The sequence below is a fragment of the Anomaloglossus baeobatrachus genome, chromosome 3, assembly GCF_048569485.1.
Source record: "Anomaloglossus baeobatrachus isolate aAnoBae1 chromosome 3, aAnoBae1.hap1, whole genome shotgun sequence".
Lineage (NCBI taxonomy): Eukaryota > Metazoa > Chordata > Amphibia > Anura > Aromobatidae > Anomaloglossus > Anomaloglossus baeobatrachus.
The window spans coordinates 373,808,063-373,826,876 of record NC_134355.1 but is presented as its reverse complement, the minus strand read 5'-3'; the positions used below and the strand labels follow the sequence as shown (position 1 = coordinate 373,826,876).

The 18,814-nt window shown below is 44.6% G+C and overlaps 2 long non-coding RNA genes across 2 annotated transcripts; one reads left to right on the top strand and one right to left on the bottom strand.

Annotated features, from left to right (window-relative positions):
• Nucleotides 1–10,859: 10,859 nt before the first annotated feature.
• Nucleotides 10,860–11,904, bottom strand: LOC142295314 (uncharacterized). The gene is made up of 4 exons (XR_012751414.1): nt 11,526–11,904; nt 11,374–11,447; nt 11,136–11,231; nt 10,860–11,051 (listed from the first exon to the last, which is right to left on the bottom strand). It is a non-coding gene; the product is annotated as an uncharacterized LOC142295314 (long non-coding RNA).
• A 197-nt stretch (nt 11,905–12,101) lies between these two features.
• LOC142295313 (uncharacterized) lies at nt 12,102–13,151 on the top strand. Its single transcript, XR_012751413.1, has 4 exons — nt 12,102–12,485; nt 12,564–12,637; nt 12,780–12,875; nt 12,960–13,151. It is a non-coding gene; the product is annotated as an uncharacterized LOC142295313 (long non-coding RNA).
• The last annotated feature ends 5,663 nt before the right edge of the window (nt 13,152–18,814 follow it).

Sequence of the window (18,814 nt, the reverse complement as noted above, 5' to 3'; positions counted from 1 at the left end):
GCGGTGGCAATCAGGGTAATAAGGAGTTAATAGCAGCTTATAGCTGTCACTAAGTCCAAGTTTAGTAATGGCAGCGTCTGTGACACGCCATCACTAAGGCTGCTTTCACACTACGTTTTTTTAACATGCGTCATGAATGTTTTTTTAATGCAAAAACGGATCCAGTGCAAATGCGTTTTCATTTCAATGCATTCGAATTGGCTTTGCGTCAACATGCATTCACATGAGTTTGCATGCGTTATAGTGAGGATCCAGCGACTTGCAGTTTTTTTACTTTTTTCAAAAACACTACTTGTAGCGTTTCTGAGCTGCGTCCAAATACTGTTTCTCACTGGATCCTGACTATACTGCACGCAAACGCATGTGAGCGCTGGCATGCTGATAGACAGGATCCTGCTTGCTCTACTGAGCATGCCCAGAAACCAGCCTGGCGTGATCAGTCCCTCTCTCCGCCTCCCACTCTCCCCGTCCCTCTCTCCTCGTCCCTCTCTCCCCGTCCCTCTCTCCCCGTCCCTCTCTCCCCGTCCCTCTCTCCCCGTCCCTCTCTCCCCCTCCCTCTCTCCCCCTCCCTCTCTCCCCCTCCCTCTCTCCCCCTCCCTCTCTCCCCCTCCCTCTCTCCCCCTCCCTCTCTCCCCCTCCCTCTCTCCCCCTCCCTCTCTCCCCCTCCCTCTCTCCCCCTCCCTCTCTCCCCCTCCCTCTCTCCCCCTCCCCCTCTCCCCCTCCCTCTCTCCCCCTCCCCCTCTCCCCCTCCCTCTCTCCCCCTCCCTCTCTCCCCCTCCCTCTCTCCCCCTCCCTCTCTCCCCCTCCCTCTCTCCCCCTCCCTCTCTCCCCCTCCCTCTCTCCCCCTCCCTCTCTCCCCCTCCCTCTCTCCCCCTCCCTCTCTCCCCCTCCCTCTCTCTCCTCTCTCTCCCCCGCCTGACCGCGGCGGACGCTCGTAACCAAGGTAAATATCGGGTAACCAAGCAAAGCGCTTCACTTAGTTACCCGATGTTTACCTTGGTTACGTGTGCAGGGAGCAGGCAGCCCGGCTCCTAGCAGCTACGGACGCTCGTAACCAAGGTAAATATCAGGTATCCAAGCAAAGCACTTCACTTAGTTACCCGATGTTTACCTTGCTTACCAGCGTCTGCAGCTGTCAGATGCCGGCTCCCAGTCTATCACATTCAGTTCCCCTCACTCCCGATCACATGACTTCAATGCCCGCCCATAAACTTCAAGTGGCAGGATCTTGCAAAATAACACATGCGTTTGCATGTGTTTTTCTTTGTAAAAACAGGATCCACTTTTCCAGCAAAAAAACGTTTATGACGCATGTTAAAAAACGTAGTGTGAAAGCAGCCTAATGTGTAAGTAAATTAAATAAACACAACACCGTAGAATCCTTTATTTGAAATAAAACACCAAAAAGCCCCTCTGTCACCACTTTTTTAATCCCCCAAATACCCAGGCCCGGCGTAATCCACACTGATTCAGCGACATCTGTGAGCGAGTGCTCAATGCAGCCTCATTCCGTGAACGATGCTGCAGAGGTAACTCCAGGTCATTTCTCACGGTCGGTGATGTCAACACATTACCGCTTGTGAGAACTTCAGTGCTGCCGTAAAGCACAACTCAGAGTGACGTCACTGACCGGCAGTGACCCTGCGAGAACTCAGATCCAAGCTCTCGCAGGGTCACAGCTCCATCACACATACTGTTGAGGGGGAAACACATACATCACAAATAAAAGCTGTAATATCATCTATCCATCCATCCATTATCTATCCATCCATCTATCTATCTATCCATCTATCCATTATTCATCTATCCATTATCTATCTATCTATCCATCTATCCATTATCTATCTATACATCTATCTATCCATCTATCTATCCATCTATCCATTATCTATCCATGTATCTATCCATTATCTATCTATCCATTATCTACTTATTATGAAAAAGTTTGGGCACCCCTATTAATGTTAACCTTTTTTCTTTATAACAATTTGGGGTTTTGCAACAGCTATTTCAGTTTCATATATCTAATAACTGATGGACTGAGTAATATTTCTGAATTGAAATGAGGTTTATTGTACTAACAGAAAATGTGCAATCCGCATTTTAACAAAATTTCTGTTTGTGCAAATGTGCAAGAATCAGTGACGAAGTTGAAGTTACGCATTGGATGGATATTTCAGCAAGACAATGATCCAAAACACCGCTCCAAATCTACTCAGGCATTCATGCAGAGGAACAATTACAATGTTCTGGAATGGCCATCCCAGTCCCCAGACCTGAATATCGTTGAACATCTGTGGGATGATTTGAAGCGTGCTGTCCATGCTCGGCAACCATCAAACTTAACTGAACTGGAATTGTTTTGTAAACAGGAATGGTCAAATATACCTTCATCCAGGATACAGAACTCATTAAAAGCTACAGGAAGCGACTAGAGGCTGTTATTTTTCCAAAAGGAGGATCTACAAAATATTAATGTCACTTTTATGCTGAGGTGCCCATACTTTTGCACCGGTCAAATTTTGTTTAAATGTGGATTTCACATTTTCTGTTAGTACAATAAACCTCATTTCAATCCAGAAATATTACTCAGTCCATCAGTTATTAGAGATATGACACTAAAATAGCTGTTGCAAAAGCCCAAATTGTTATAAAGAAAAAAGGTTAACATTAATAGGGGTGCCCAAACTTTTTCATATGACTGTATTTTATTTTTAACAACACCTTCCCTTTAAAGGTTTGTTGTTGTTGTTTTTTGTCGTATTTTTTAAGTGTTCCTATGAAGGTATTTTCTTTTCTTATCTTAGACATTTATCCAGAGAAAAGTAGATTCTGCTTTTGAGACACACAGCTATGTTGATAACAGGGTCCCCTGACTCCATGACACCTGTTGAGGTGGTTGGGAATATGCCCATCTTTCTCCATTGTGTTTTGGTTCCCTGTACAGAAACAGACATATTGAGCAAGGTATAGTTTAATACAGTGGCAATAATTTAGATATCCACATTACCAATATGTCATCCACTGGAAAGTCATCTTTTATTGTAATAGTAGCATAGAAATTTGTATGAGATTAAGATGTGATTTGGTTCCATGTCTGATCTACATTTTATAGGTAGGAAGGAAAGGTATAACATGGTAGGTTAGTGGATGAATAGAACATTTTGTGCCAAAAGTGGAATCTTCAATCACAGAAGTAACCATTGGGTGCAATATTTGCCATGTATTACTGCAAATTAGTTCTGATCTGGAAGAATGATGCCAAATGCCACGTTTCAAGGCTGGCATATGACAGCGCCTCAATTAGGACCTATGCTATATTGTTACATGTACTTATACTGTATCATTGTTTCCAGTTCTGTGTAATTGCTATGAGGTCATGCCAAGTGTTTCTGCCTACGAAACCTATCATTTTGCTAAGCTTTCAATCTGCCAGAGATAATCATCTATGAAATGTGACAGTGTGATGGTTTTGGCATTTTTTGCTTTAGGCAATAAGGTTATTTAGAAGCGATAAAGCTATTGGGCACACTTAAAATTGAGGAATGTTGGCCTATATATTGGTATAACATTTAAGATGTTACAGTCTCAGTACCCAGTGGTAATACACACTGGCATGATGAAACTGTTAAATAGCTTTTTGGAACGGTTACGAAGGTTAAAAGCCAAAAATAATGTTAAGTTAGTTAAAAATGTTTATGTTACATAAAGTCCATTAATCATGGAAGGGAATATTTTACTATGGCACACACTAGATTCTTTACATGTGAAATGTTACATCCTGGAAACTTTAATATTGCACTACATCATATTGTGCTTCAGGTAATATATTACTAATAAACAAAAACCTACGTGATTTAAAATGATGTGTGAAATGCCAAAGAAAAATTGGTTTGAGAACCAACATTGTTTCTAATAACGAGCAGAAGGAAACTTTATATACCTTTGTGGAGAAAGAACAGCTTTCCTGGTTCAATTATGCCATGGAGTATCCCGTAATTATTTGGCACAATTTACTTTACTCATGGTTCCAATGGGTGATATTGCTGTAGTTGTGTGGAGAGTGATTTCTTGGCATGCTCTTGGCTTTTTGTTTGATCATGACCATGTACATACCCTTATGGTTATAAATCCATTTGTGATGCACCCAACGACCTGCAGTCACCAAATCCTAATCATTGGGATGCCATGCAATAGTAGCTTTGATCGTTAGTGAGCAATCTCCGGCCATTATCACCCAAGCTCCTTAGGAGATATGTCCAACAAATTGTTGAATCTATAGCAGGCTTTACATGCTGCGACATCGCTAGCAATGTCGTGAGCGATAGCACCCACCCCTGTCGGTTGTGCGTCACTGGCAAATTGCTGCCCGTGGCACACAACATAGCTAACACCCTTTACACATACTTACCTTCCTAGCGACGTCGCTGTGGCCGGCGAACCGCCTCCTTTCTAAGGGGGCGGTTCGTGCGGCGTCACTAAGCGGCTGCCCAATAGAAGCGGAGATGAGCGGCCGAAACATTCAGCCCACCTCCTTCCTTCCTCATTGCCGGCGGCCGCAGGTACAATGTTGTTCCTCGTTCCTGCGGTGTCACACATAGCGATTCCTGCAACAGCAACTATATTTGGGATTAGAACAACGTGTCAACGATCAAGGATTAGGTGAGTAATTTTGATCGTTAACGGTCGTTCATGCGTTTCACACGCAACAACGTCGCTAACGAGGCCGGATGTGCGTCACGAATTTCGTGACCCCAACGACATCTCGTTAGCAATGTCGTTGCATGTAAAGCCCGCGTATGTCTCACATGATATTTGTTGTTTTGAGGGTAATTAGGTTCTGGGAGAGAGCACTTAAAGGGAAGCATGTAAAAATATCAATTTTACAAGACCATGTTTATTCTGATAATGTCCGTTATAGAGATGAGCAAATATGTTCCAGTGGAATTGAATTTTAGTCAAATATTTAAAAAATCCAAATTCACCAAACTGCAGATTTTTTTGTATTTCGCTTGTACAAGGATTCAGCAAATTGTGGACCACTGGCCACCATTTTTTCTAAACCATAAAGAGTCATCAAAAGCTTAAAAATAATATATACTATATGCTCCCATAAGGTAGCAACATGCACAATGACTTGCCTGTGTGTGGGCAGGTAGAACTGTGTCAGGCCCCATCAGAACCTCAGGTCCCGACCTAGAGTGAGGAGGCGCGGGATTCCGTGATCAGAAGACGCAACGACAATACAGGTGATGAGGAAAGGAGGAGCAGTGAGGTGAGTATAACATTTTTTTTATCCTTTAGATGGCTCTTTTTGGTTCACAAAAATGATGTCCACGAGCCACCATTTTGCAAAGTCTGTGCAGAAGCGAATTGCAAAAAATCCATATTTTAGCTAATATGGATTTTGTAATTTTCGAGTAGAATTCAAATCTACTGGAATATATTTACTCATGTCTGTTGTGTGCTTATGTAATAAAACCGGTCTCACATCTTCATATTTAAAGGGAATCTGTCACCGGGTTTTAGCTAATTAATCTGAAAGCAGAGACAAAGACCCTGATTCCAGTGATGTGTCACTTACTGGGCTGCTTAGTGTAATTTTTATAAAATCACTTTTATCAGCAGGGGATTATTATTAGAAAACTAGTAAACCTGCTGCCAGGTAGTCATCCATATTCATGAGCTTTGTATAGCCATGCCCTCAACACTAATTGGCAGCTTTCTGCGTACAGGGTACATGAACAGATAGCTGTCAATCAGTGGTTTGGGCAGAGATCTACAGTCAGATAACTGCTAGATCTGCAGCAAATAAACAGTAATTTTATCAAAATGACAGCAAACATTATGCTCCTTAATAAATACCCCTCGGCAGGTATAGACTGCTGATTTGTGTGGCTGGGTTCCTCCGAAGTCCGATGCAGCCAGACAGAAGGTAAGGTGTCAATAGTAAATAGGCATAGTTGTGCAGCCTACGGCTGCCGGGCACTGCCAAGGGTCTGACAAATAGAAAAATGATAAAAATCAAGGGCTTTTATTAAAAGTATATATGCCGTATTTTTCAGACTATAAGACGCACTGGACCATAAGACGCACCCTAGTTTTAGAGGAGGAAAATAGGAAAATAAAATTTTAAGCAAAAAATGTGGTCATGACACACTGTTATGGGGCAAGGCTCTGCTGCTGACACTGTTATGGGGGTAATGTCCCCAAATTCTTTACTAAGGTATCCCATCCTGTTAATGATCTTTCTGCCTTGTATATGATCCGCATCCTTGTATATATGTCCCTCATCCTGGTATAGCCCCCATCCTGTTATATAGCCCCATCCTGTTATATACCCCCATCTTGCTCATATACCCCCATCCTGCTCATATACCCCCATCCTGCTCATATACCCCCATCCTGCTATATAACCCATCCTGCTCATAATATACCCCCATCCTGATATATACCCCCATCCTGCTCATATTCCCCCATCCTGCTATATGGCCTGCATCCTGTGGCACAGAAAAAAACGTTTATACTCACCTTTCCTCACTCCCTGCAGCATCGATCATCTTCCTCTCTGTGTTAGCAGCGCCGCTGACCTGTGTGGAGCCGTCACCATTCTCCTGCAGCCTCGCGATGTCTTCCTGTCTGCCGGTCAGCTGATGTGTGTGGAGCCGTGCGCACAGGGATGACGTCATCTCTGTCCTCACCGCTCTTTACACAGATCAGCTGGCTGGCAGACAAGAGGACATCGCGAAGCTACAGGGACTGGTGAGTATACCGTACTTATTCACTGCCCCCCACGCTGCTGATGATGATGTGCAGGGGGCAGTGAATATAGCCGCACATGATCACTCCAGGCTGTAGTTGCCAGTGGTGATTACGCAGGCTGGCTGTTTATTATGCACGCATTCCCCGCCCATGATCCCACCCACCTGTCATCGCCGGCTTCAGCGCTGAGAGATGATGGGCGGGAGGATGGGTGTGCATATGAAATGAGCGGACCCACGTGGTCACGGCAGGTACTGCTATAGCCTGCGCATGCCGACGATGACCCGCTCCACTGCAGCACCCTCATTCCCCGCAGCCCTACATTCAGACTATAAGACGCACCCCCACTTTCCCCCAACATTTGGGGGGGAAAAGTGCGTCTTGTGTCCCTTCAATACTATTGCTATTTTGGTTCATAAAAAAAAGCTTTCAACAGATGTAAACATAGATGGATGTTCAATCAATTTTACACAAATCAGACATGATTTAAAAAAAAACTAATATTGTTTAGGTCCCCACCTCATACCAGCAAAACACATCTGAACCAACAAGACATGAACTCAAAAAGACCTCTGAGGTTGCAACAAGACTCATGGTGCAGATGCTTTATGTTCTGTGAGTAGCAAAGAGAAACCTACAGTCATGGCCGAAAGTGTTGGGACCCTTGAAATTGTTCCAAAAAAAAGTATTTCTCCCAGAAAATTATTGCAATTAAACTTGTTTTGTGATACACATGTTTATTTCCTTTATGTGTATTGGAACAGCACAAAACAACTGAGAATAAAGGCAAATTGAACATAATTTCACACAGAACCCCAAAATGAGCTGGAAAAAATTGTTGGCACCCTCAACATAATATTCGGATGCATACCCTTTGTAATAAATAACTGCAAACAATCACTTTCTATAACCGTCAACAAGATTCTTACACTTCACAACTGGAATTTTGGAACATTCTTCTTTTGCAAACTGCTTTGGTCTCTCATATTTGAAGAGTGCCTTCGCCTTCTCCCAACAGGAATTTTAAGATCTCTCCACAAGTATTCAATGGTATTTAGATCTGGACTAATTTCTCACAAATTCAGAAATCTCCAACACTCTGTTTCGATCCATTTCTGGATGCTTCTTGGAGTATGTTTTGGGTCATTGTCCTGCTGAAAGACCTTTGTCCTAGGATGAAAATCCAGTTAACACTGGGCACTACATTGTGACCTAAAATCCTTAGGTAATCTTCAGATCTCATGATGCCTTGCACACAGTCAGGGCACCCAGTGCCAGAGGCACCAAAACAAATCCAAAACATCCTTGAACCTCCACCATATTTGACTGTAATTACTGTGTTTTTTTCTTTTTAGGCCTCAGTCCAGTTTCGGTAAACAGTAGAATGATATGCTTTACCAAATAGCTTGATCATTGTCTCATTTGTCAACAGTGTGCTTTCCCAGAAGAATTTTAGCTTACTCATGTACATTTTGCCAAACTGCAGTCTAGCTTCTTTATGTCTCTGTGTCAGCAGTGGGGCCCTCCTGAATCTCTTGCCACAGCGTTTCATTGGATTCAAATGTCAATGGATAGTTTGTGCTGACACTGATGCAACCTGAGCCTGTAAGTCAGCTTGAATTTTTTTGGAACTTGATTGCGGCTGTTTACCCGCCATCAAGACTATCCTGCGTTGCTACCTTCTACCATTTTATTTTTCTCTGCTGTCCACATCCAGGGAGATTCTGGACTTCTGAACTCTGCTATAAAGACTTCTCCCACAGCCCATTTAATTGCTGGTGATAGTCTCTGCTTAGGCTGGTTTCACACTACGTCTTTTTAACATCCGTCCATAACGTTTTTTTAGCGGAAGTACGGATCCTGCTTTTACAGCAAATAACGTATGCAAACGCATCTGTTATTTTGCAGGATCCTGCACTGGATGTTTAGGGGCGGGCATTGGAGTCATGTGATCGGGAGTGAGGGGAACTAGACTGGGAGGAGGCTTCTGACAGCTGCAGACGCTGGTAACCAAGGTAAACATCGGCCTTGGATACCCGATATTTATCTTGGTTATGAGTGTCTGCAGCTGCTAGGAGCAGGGCTGCCTGCACGCGTAACCAACGTAAACATCGGGTAACTAAGAGAAGTGGTTACCCGATATTTACCTTGGTTACGAGTGTCCGCAGCTCTCAGGTGGGAGAGAGAGGGAGGAGAGGAAGGGGGAAAGACATAGATAGAGAGAGAGAGGGTGAGGGAGGGAGTAGAGAGATAGACAGATCACGCGAGACTGGTTCTGGGCATGCTCAGTACTTTCTGGGCATGCTCAGTACAAAAGCAGGATCCTGTCTATCAGCACGCCAGCGTTCACCTGCGTTCGCATGCTGTTTAGTCAGGATCCGGTGACTTGCAGTATTTTGACGCAGCTCAAAAACGCTACAAGTAGCGTTTTTGAAACATGTTAAAAAACTGCAAGTCACCGGATCCGCACTATAACGCAGGCAAACGCAGGTGAATGGATGTTAACGCGAGTCCATTGCAAATGCATTGAAATGAAAACGCATTTGCACTGGATCCGTACTTCCGCTAAAATAACGTTTTCAACGGATGTTAAAAAGACGTAGTGTGAAACCAGCCTTAGCTTGGCTCTAGCGAGAAACCTGTGAGATGTGAACCAGGAAGCCATTCAGAGATCATTTGCTGTGTGAAAACCTTGTTGTGTGTTTCTCTTCCTTAGTCCTTTTTGGTTTTACCCCTCTGGTCTGTTCCTGATTACTACTTCTTGTTGTTTGGAGTTCTTTGTATGATTGCTGTTTTATTTTACCCTTGTCTGTCTAATCCGCTCTGTGTCTTTAACCTAGAGCGAGACTTAAGGCCCCGTCACACTAAGCAACATCGCTAGGAACATCGCTGCTAACAAACAACTTTTGTGACGTTGCTAGCGATGTTGCTGTGTGTGACATCCAGCAACAACCTGGCCCCTGCTGTGAGGTCGTTGGTTGTTGCTGAATGTCCTGGGCCATTTTTTAGTTGTTGCTGTCCTGCTGTGAAGCACAGATCGCTGTGTGTGACAGCGAGACAGCAACAACTAAATGTGCAGGCAGCAGGAGCCGGCTTCTGCAGAGGCTGGTAACCAATGTAAACATCGGGTAACCAAGAAGCCCTGTCCTTGGTTACCCGATATTTACCTTTGATACCAGCCTCCCCCGCTCTCACTGCCTGTGCTGCCGGCTCCTGCTCTGTGCACATGTAGCTAGCTGCAGGACACATCGGGTTAATTAACCTGATGTGTGCTGTAAGTAGGAGAGCAGGGAGCCAGCGCTAAGCAGTGTGCGCTGCTCCCTGCTCTGTGCACATTTAGCTGCAGCACACATCGGGTAATTAACCCCATGTGTGCTGTAGCTAGAAGAGCAGGGAGCCAGCGCTAAGCATTGTGCGCTGCTCCCTGCTCTGTGCACATTTAGCTGCAGCACACATCAGGTAATTAACCCCATGTGTGCTGTAGCTAGGAGAGCAAGGAGCCAGCGCTCAGTGTGCGCTGCTCCCTGCTCTCTGCACGTGTAGCTGGTCACTGGTTGCTTGTGAGCTCACCAGCAACTCGTGTAGCCACGCTCCAGCGATCCCTGCCAGGTCAGGTTGCTGGTGGGATCGCTGGAGCGTCGCAGTGTGACAGCTCACCAGCAACCTCCTAGCAACTTACCAGCGATCCCTATCGTTGTTGGGATCGCTGGTAAGTTGCTTAGTGTGACGGTACCTTAACATTCCCACTGCCTTGCACGCTATACAGGGCTGAGTTCAGGGAAGGACAGGTATAGGCATGTCAACTCCAAAATTATCCCCGGCACTCCAAGAAGAAAGAAAACAATGTCTGGGTATCTTTGATGTTTTTTATTGTGTAATAGTCTTATCTCAACGTTTCGGTCACACCTTGACCTTTATCAAGAGAATATATCAGACTATAAAGAAAACATAAAAACAAAATTAATACATAACACAAGAGATGATTACCAGGAGACACAGCTCCGGTCACTTATATACAATGTACAAAAAAGAACATGTAACACGCATTACAGTTGCAGGGTGAAAAAAGTACAAACATATGGGGTAATAGCATATATATACCCAGGGAGAAGATTAGGACATCATCCGAAGAAATTTGTGTGCAAACTGAAAGTTTATCATGCGTATGTATGAAGAGACGAACAAATGCACATACCTATGAGGCAGAGGAGTCAATATATGAACACTACTCGAAAAGGAGCGATACGAGTCACCACTCAAAAGGAGAGAATGATTGGTGCGTGTGAGCACTAGGTGAAAAAACAGGATAATCGTATTAAGAATCATGCAGTGAATCATGACATGTACACGACTATTGAGTGATTTGTGGGTACCTGTGACTAAACGATTGAAAGTCGGGGTCAGCCAGTCAAAGTCTTAAGGAAATCATGTAATGGTATATTACCAGGGTAGAAGATCACATGTCAAAGCTAGATATAAGTAAAAGAAGAGTGAAATGTAAAAGAAGAGAAAAGATTGTGGAAGGGGAGAGGGGAGGAGGGAGGGGAAGAGGGGGGGGAAAAAGTTCTCAGGGTAAGGAGAGATGTATAAGATATGTATAAGAAAAGGTACCTGTCCAATAGAGATAAAGAGTTTCAGTGGCTACCGTATAGGTACAGCGCCAATCTCATCCGGGAGGAGACAGCCTAATAGAGGAAGATGGAGTGAACATATCAGTAAGTGGAGAAACGTGTATGTAAGGATAATTATACTATGTTCACTACCTGTCAACCGGCGTGGGAAGGTGTACAAGATATAATATGTATCCGGAAACCAGTGAAACTGATCTGGAATTGGCACAAGTTATCCAGTGGGTAATGCAAGTCTCCTATACTTGCTTTAAAACATATAGCCCATAATGGCGCAGGTTAATATTCTATAAGAGAGAAAAAAATCTCTTTGAATAAGCAGTTCCACAAAATATGCAGCATAAGGTGAGGTAAAACCTCCATAGGAAATGACTCGCGCTTACTCACAATCTATAAACAGCCGTGAGGAGGAATTGTATAGGAGTCCTTGTTAAAGGTGGTAGTGGGATAGCAGGAGTTATCCTGATTGCCAATATCAGTGTCCTATATTCGTTGCGGACTTATGACATAAGAAACAAAGGTTAATGCAATGGTATGCCAACAATTTCTCAACCATAAGCAAAAATGGGTGAATCAAATAACAGTACCTCTGAAATGAAACAGCCTGTGTGAAGACAATGCCCTGTGCAGTAGGTTATTCCCAGGGGGGTTATTTGATTCACCCATTTTTGCTTATGGTTGAGAAATTGTTGGCATACCATTGCATTAACCTTTGTTTCTTATGTCATAAGTCCGCAACGAATATAGGACACTGATATTGGCAATCAGGATAACTCCTGCTATCCCACTACCACCTTTAACAAGGACTCCTATACAATTCCTCCTCACGGCTGTTTATAGATTGTGAGTAAGCGCGAGTCATTTCCTATGGAGGTTTTACCTCACCTTATGCTGCATATTTTGTGGAACTGCTTATTCAAAGAGATTTTTTTCTCTCTTATAGAATATTAACCTGCGCCATTATGGGCTATATGTTTTAAAGCAAGTATAGGAGACTTGCATTACCCACTGGATAACTTGTGCCAATTCCAGATCAGTTTCACTGGTTTCCGGATACATATTATATCTTGTACACCTTCCCACGCCGGTTGACAGGTAGTGAACATAGTATAATTATCCTTACATACACGTTTCTCCACTTACTGATATGTTCACTCCATCTTCCTCTATTAGGCTGTCTCCTCCCGGATGAGATTGGCGCTGTACCTATACGGTAGCCACTGAAACTCTTTATCTCTATTGGACAGGTACCTTTTCTTATACATATCTTATACATCTCTCCTTACCCTGAGAACTTTTTCCCCCCCCTCTTCCCCTCCCTCCTCCCCTCTCCCCTTCCACAATCTTTTCTCTTCTTTTACATTTCACTCTTCTTTTACTTATATCTAGCTTTGACATGTGATCTTCTACCCTGGTAATATACCATTACATGATTTCCTTAAGACTTTGACTGGCTGACCCCGACTTTCAATCGTTTAGTCACAGGTACCCACAAATCACTCAATAGTCGTGTACATGTCATGATTCACTGCATGATTCTTAATACGATTATCCTGTTTTTTCACCTAGTGCTCACACGCACCAATCATTCTCTCCTTTTGAGTGGTGACTCGTATCGCTCCTTTTCGAGTAGTGTTCATATATTGACTCCTCTGCCTCATAGGTATGTGCATTTGTTCGTCTCTTCATACATACGCATGATAAACTTTCAGTTTGCACACAAATTTCTTCGGATGATGTCCTAATCTTCTCCCTGGGTATATATATGCTATTACCCCATATGTTTGTACTTTTTTCACCCTGCAACTGTAATGCGTGTTACATGTTCTTTTTTGTACATTGTATATAAGTGACCGGAGCTGTGTCTCCTGGTAATCATCTCTTGTGTTATGTATTAATTTTGTTTTTATGTTTTCTTTATAGTCTGATATATTCTCTTGATAAAGGTCAAGGTGTGACCGAAACGTTGAGATAAGACTATTACACAATAAAAAACATCAAAGATACCCAGACATTGTTTTCTTTCTTCTTGGAGTGCCGGGGATAATTTTGGAGTTGAGTTGATTGTTTCTCCAGAGCACCCGAATATATATAGTGAGCCAGATCTATACGATTTATAGGTATAGGCATGTGACCGGCGACAGGGTTAAAAAACCCTGTAGGAACATTAGGGATTGTAGAGATCAGCCTCAGGTGAGTTTAGGAGGTGACCCTGCTCCCCTTTCCCTAGCGCCAGGGCCCACCATTTTAGCGTATATCCTGTGTGTATCACAAGATTATAATTTTGTTCCTCTCACTGAGAACATTCAATAATTCTTGTGTGTTGTGGCGCTAGTCAGGGGTTCCCGTGTAGCTGGTAGAACTCTGGTAGACACCGTAACATTTTTCAACAATTTTGGTTCTCAAGTGCTTAGATAGTTCTTTTCTCATTCTATTCTCTGTGCTTTGTGTGGCACACACAATACAAAGATTGAATGAATGTCTCCCCTTTTTATCTGGTTTCAGGTGTGATTTTCATAATGTCCATGTCGTGCCCAGGGATATGGGGTACACGGTTCCGGGCAGTATATGTCTTGGGAATGTCACTGGGGTGGCCGTTGCCCGGTTCCGTGCCCTGGGCCCTTTTTGTAGGGGTGTATTTACAGGGGATTAGGTTAGTGTTCATACGTGACGCCACTTGCGGTGTTGTGGCTATAAGTATGGAGTCGCCTCTGCAGAATGTCACTACTGGGGCTGGTGTTAATTGCAGCCTGGATGGTAGGCCCTCCGCAAGCAGGGCCGGGCCCCAGAGGATGGGTGATGTGACGGTCGTTGGAAGACGGTAGTCCACACAGAGGTGTAGTGCAACTAGTTTTTACTCACTGCTAGTTGGTGGTAACTGGTTACCCGAGGCCGGCTAGTTTCACCTCCAGGTCCCCTTCGTCCCAGTGTCAGTTCAGTACTCTGGTACCTCCTTCCCCTGCACCTGCTTCTGGTAAATGGGTCCCCGTGGCGTAGAGCAACTGGGGGTCCCTGTTCGGTGGTTTGTCCACTTCTGTCCACCTTATGGTAGCGTGAACCCTGTGGGGTTGGAGTCTCTGGTCCTGTTCTCCCTTTGCTACTGAGTCTTCGGATTTTTAGGGTCAGCGAGGTTAACTAGTGGACTGGATTGGCTCCACCTCTAGGCGGCCATCCATTGGTCCGACCCTAGCTATGTACCATTGCATGGGGGATTGTTGGGGAAAAACTGGGATTACCTGGGTTTTTGTTGTTACCGGTACTGGTCTCCCGGGGCCCTAGGGGGTAGGCCCTGCATCCTTGTGGAGATGCAGAACCTTGTAGCACCCTGATGGCTGCAGGGGCGCTACATCCACACCTGTTACTTGCCACAGGTGAGTTTTAACAAGCATCAAATGCTTAAAACAAATTTATTTACTCACAATTTTGGAAAGGTGCCGGCAATTTTGTCCACCCATTTTTGGAGTTTTGTGTGAAATGATGTCCAGTTTGCCTTTTTTCTCTCTCTTTTTTTTTTTTTTTCTTCTGTTATTCTATTACACACAAAGGTATAAAACAAAACATATATTTGAAATCATTTTCTGTTAGAAATACTTCATTTTTGAAAACAATTTCATGGGTGCCAATACTTTCGCCAATGACTGTATATAGATAAGGCTTGATTTTTCTACAAAATGCTGTACTGGAATGACATCCGATGATTTTGGAGGCCAAGTCTGGAACTTGAGACTTTGAACTTTTTCTGTGTTTCCTACATTCCTGCTCAGACTTCGCTCAAGCTTTCCTGGTTATCAACTCTAAAGGGCGCTTTACACGCAGCGATATCGCTAGCGATGTCGCTACCGAAAGCACACGCCCCCGTCGTTTTTGTGTCACGGGCAAATCACTGCCCGTGGCGGACAAAACCGGTAGTGTGTGTCACACGTACTTACCTTCCTAGCGACGTGGCTGTGGGCGGCGAACAACCTCTTTTTTTAATGGGGAGGTTTGTGCGACGGGGGCCAATAGAAGCGGAGGGGCGGAGACCAGCCGCATTAACAACACGCCCACCTCGTTGCCGGAGAACACAGGTACGTTGTTGTTCGTCGTTCCTGGGGTGTCACACGTAGCGATGTGTGCTGCTTCAGGAACGACGAACAACCTGCGCCCAGCACCAGCAACGACATTTGGGAAATTAACGACATGTCAACGATCAACGATTAGGTGAGTATTTTTGATCGTTGGCGGTCGCTTGTATGTGTCACACGCAATGACGTTGCTAACGAGGCTGGATGTGCGTCAGGAATTCCGTGACCCCGATATCTCGTTAGCGATGTCATTGCGTATGAAGCGGCCTTTAGACTTAATTTACTCGTCATTATTGAAATACATACATGAAGAAAAGGTACTGGTATCAGTGTTATAAAATCAGTGTATGGTCCGTGCAGGAAAAAGGGAGTAATCTGGCTCTACATTCAATTTTTTTAATATTCCATTGAATTGCATTACAGACAAATCATAATCGCATTAGTAACCTATCCTTTGGGTCCAATTTCATGGCTATAATAACCCATCCATCTACATCTTGGCATGTATGTTTCCTCATGCTTTAAGGAATAACGTTTGGAACTCCATTCTATGTCTGAACTGGGTGCAAAAAACCTAAAAAACATCACTATGGGGAGATAAGGTATGCACACCAGTGACTATGGAAGGGGAATACATGCAATAGCAGAAACTGCCGTGTGAATACTGACATGAAAAATTCAATAGCTATGTGTAAGAATGAAATGTGAAAAATGGAACCTGCATTACTGCCATGAATATATGAATAAAGAGAAATTTAGCTACTGAATTGATCAATGCAATAGAGCCCCAACACTACGCCAAAGTATTTCTCTACGTTGGGGTCCCTAGCTTGTGTGTGTCCTCTCATGCAGTTAAAAAACATACCGTGTATGGGAAGCTGAGACCCAGGCTATATATACGATGTGGATTGGCAATAGGTGTGTATGGGGAGGGTTCACAAACGAAAAACTACTAACATTAAGGAATAACGTTTGGAACTCCATTCTATGTCTGAACTGGGTGCAAAACTGCATGAGAGGACACACACAAGCTAGGGACCCCAACGTAGAGAAATACTTTGGCGTAGTGTTGGGGCTCTATTGCATTGATCAATTCAGTAGCTAAATTTCTCTTTATTCATATATTCATGGCAGTAATGCAGGTTCCATTTTTCACATTTCATTCTTACACATAGCTATTGAATTTTTCATGTCAGTATTCACACGGCAGTTTCTGCTATTGCATGTATTCCCCTTCCATAGTCACTGGTGTGCATACCTTATCTCCCCATAGTGATGTTTTTTAGGTTTTTTGCACCCAGTTCAGACATAGAATGGAGTTCCAAACGTTATTCCTTAATGTTAGTAGTTTTTCGTTTGTGAACCCTCCCCATACACACCTATTGCCAATCCACATCGTATATATAGCCTGGGTCTCAGCTTCCCATACACGGTAAGTTTTTTAACTGCATGAGAGGACACACACAAGCTAGGGACCCCAACGTAGAGAAATACTTTGGCGTAGTGTTGGGGCTCTATTGCATTGATCAATTCAGTAGCTAAATTTCACTTTATTCATATATTCATGGCAGTAATGCAGGTTCCATTTTTCACATTTCATTCTTACACATAGCTATTGAATTTTTCATGTCAGTATTCACACGGCAGTTTCTGCTATTGCATGTATTCCCCTTCCATAGTCACTGGTGTGCATACCTTATCTCCCCATAGTGATGTTTCCTCATGCTGGCATGTATGTTTCCCCCATCCTGGCATGTATGTTTCCCCATGCTGGCTCTGCTCCCCCCATTCCCACCTTGGCACAGCCGCACACAAGTTAAAAAAATAAAAATAAACAACACACAACTCACCTTCCAGCAACCGCTCCTCCACTGTGCGCCGCTGGGTCCTCAGTTCCGCGCGGCCAGAAGACGTCATTACACCGACGCCGCTTGCTGACACTCTTCCATCTCCTAGGCAACAGACCTGCGGCCTAGGAGAGGAGGAGTGTCAGAGCGAGGAGAAATGTGCTTCCGCTCCAATACAACTTTGAACTGCCGGCATGAACACACCAGCAGATCAAAGGGGCAGGATGAGGCGACAGCGTGCGTGCCGGCAGAAAGGGCTCTGCGTGCCCCGGCTGTTAGGCGTGCCAAAGGTTCGCCATGACTGGCCTAGGGCATCAAAACACCTTGTCTCGGCCCTGCATGGAGTAACTTCCAGCAGCTGCAGGAAGATGAGGCTTTGATGGTTACTAATCGGTGTCAGTACCAGAGAGGTAGAGACAATGACAGAATCCATAGACAAAGATTTGATCGGAAAGCTACCTTCAAGTATAGGTGGTAAACCAAAATAAAACATTGTAAGAAAAAAATCTAATGTCCAGTAGGTAAGCATCATTAAAAATTTCAATAGAACCTACTGTTGTTTTTTCTATAAGGAGGGAAACAGAGGGGATAAAAGAGGTTGTCCCCTACTTTTACATTGATGACCTATCTTTAGGATAGGTCATCAATGTCTAATCGGCTGGGGTCCAACACTTCGCACCACCGCCGATTAGCTGTTTTCTGCGCCGGCAGCAGGTGGACGGAAATGCTCAGTTCCGGAGCTGCCCCATCAACTGATAGCGGTTGCTGCTGGGTGCTACACATCTTCCTCTCATTCAAATCAATAGCAAGCTGATGTGCAGTACACATGTCACGGGCGGAGGAGGGGACGCTGCGCTCACCCACTGCTCGGGTCCGGCTGCTGCTGCTCGGTGGTGGCTCGAGTGGTGGGCCGGATCCCAGGGGCTCGAGCGGCGTTCCTCGCCCGTGAATGAAAAGGGGGTGGTTTGGTGTGTGGTTTAGGGATATTGTCCGTGACGCCACCCACGGTTGTGGTGAGGTTGTGACACCACCGCTGCTCTGGACGAGGATCCCGGGAGCGATGACAGGGAGCAGTTTGGATGTTGTTTCTCCCCTCCGTGGGTAGGGGGGGGTTGCTTGTCCCGGGGCCCGGTGAGGGTTAGGGATGGCAGGCAGGTTACGGGGCCTGGTGAGGTGCAGGATCGCGGGGGTAGCGCTGTGCGGTGTGTTGGTGTAGTTCTGTGACGACCTGGCTTGTCCAGGGCGCCACATTCCCCCTTAGTAAAATGCAGACCATCCGCGGGCTGCCCGTCCATCACCGGTTTTATTTTTGTTTAACTGCAAAAGAGTAAAAATGGTAAAAACATGTAAAGACATCATAAACATTTTTCAATGGTACGGCTTCCGCTCTTCTCCCACCCAAACAACCTGGCCCTGATGCTGCCCCTAAGAAGAGGGAAGCACCTCTTGACCCCAGTCCAGAACCAAGTTGCCCGAGCGGGTACGGTCTCTTTCAGGGGACCCACGTCCATGG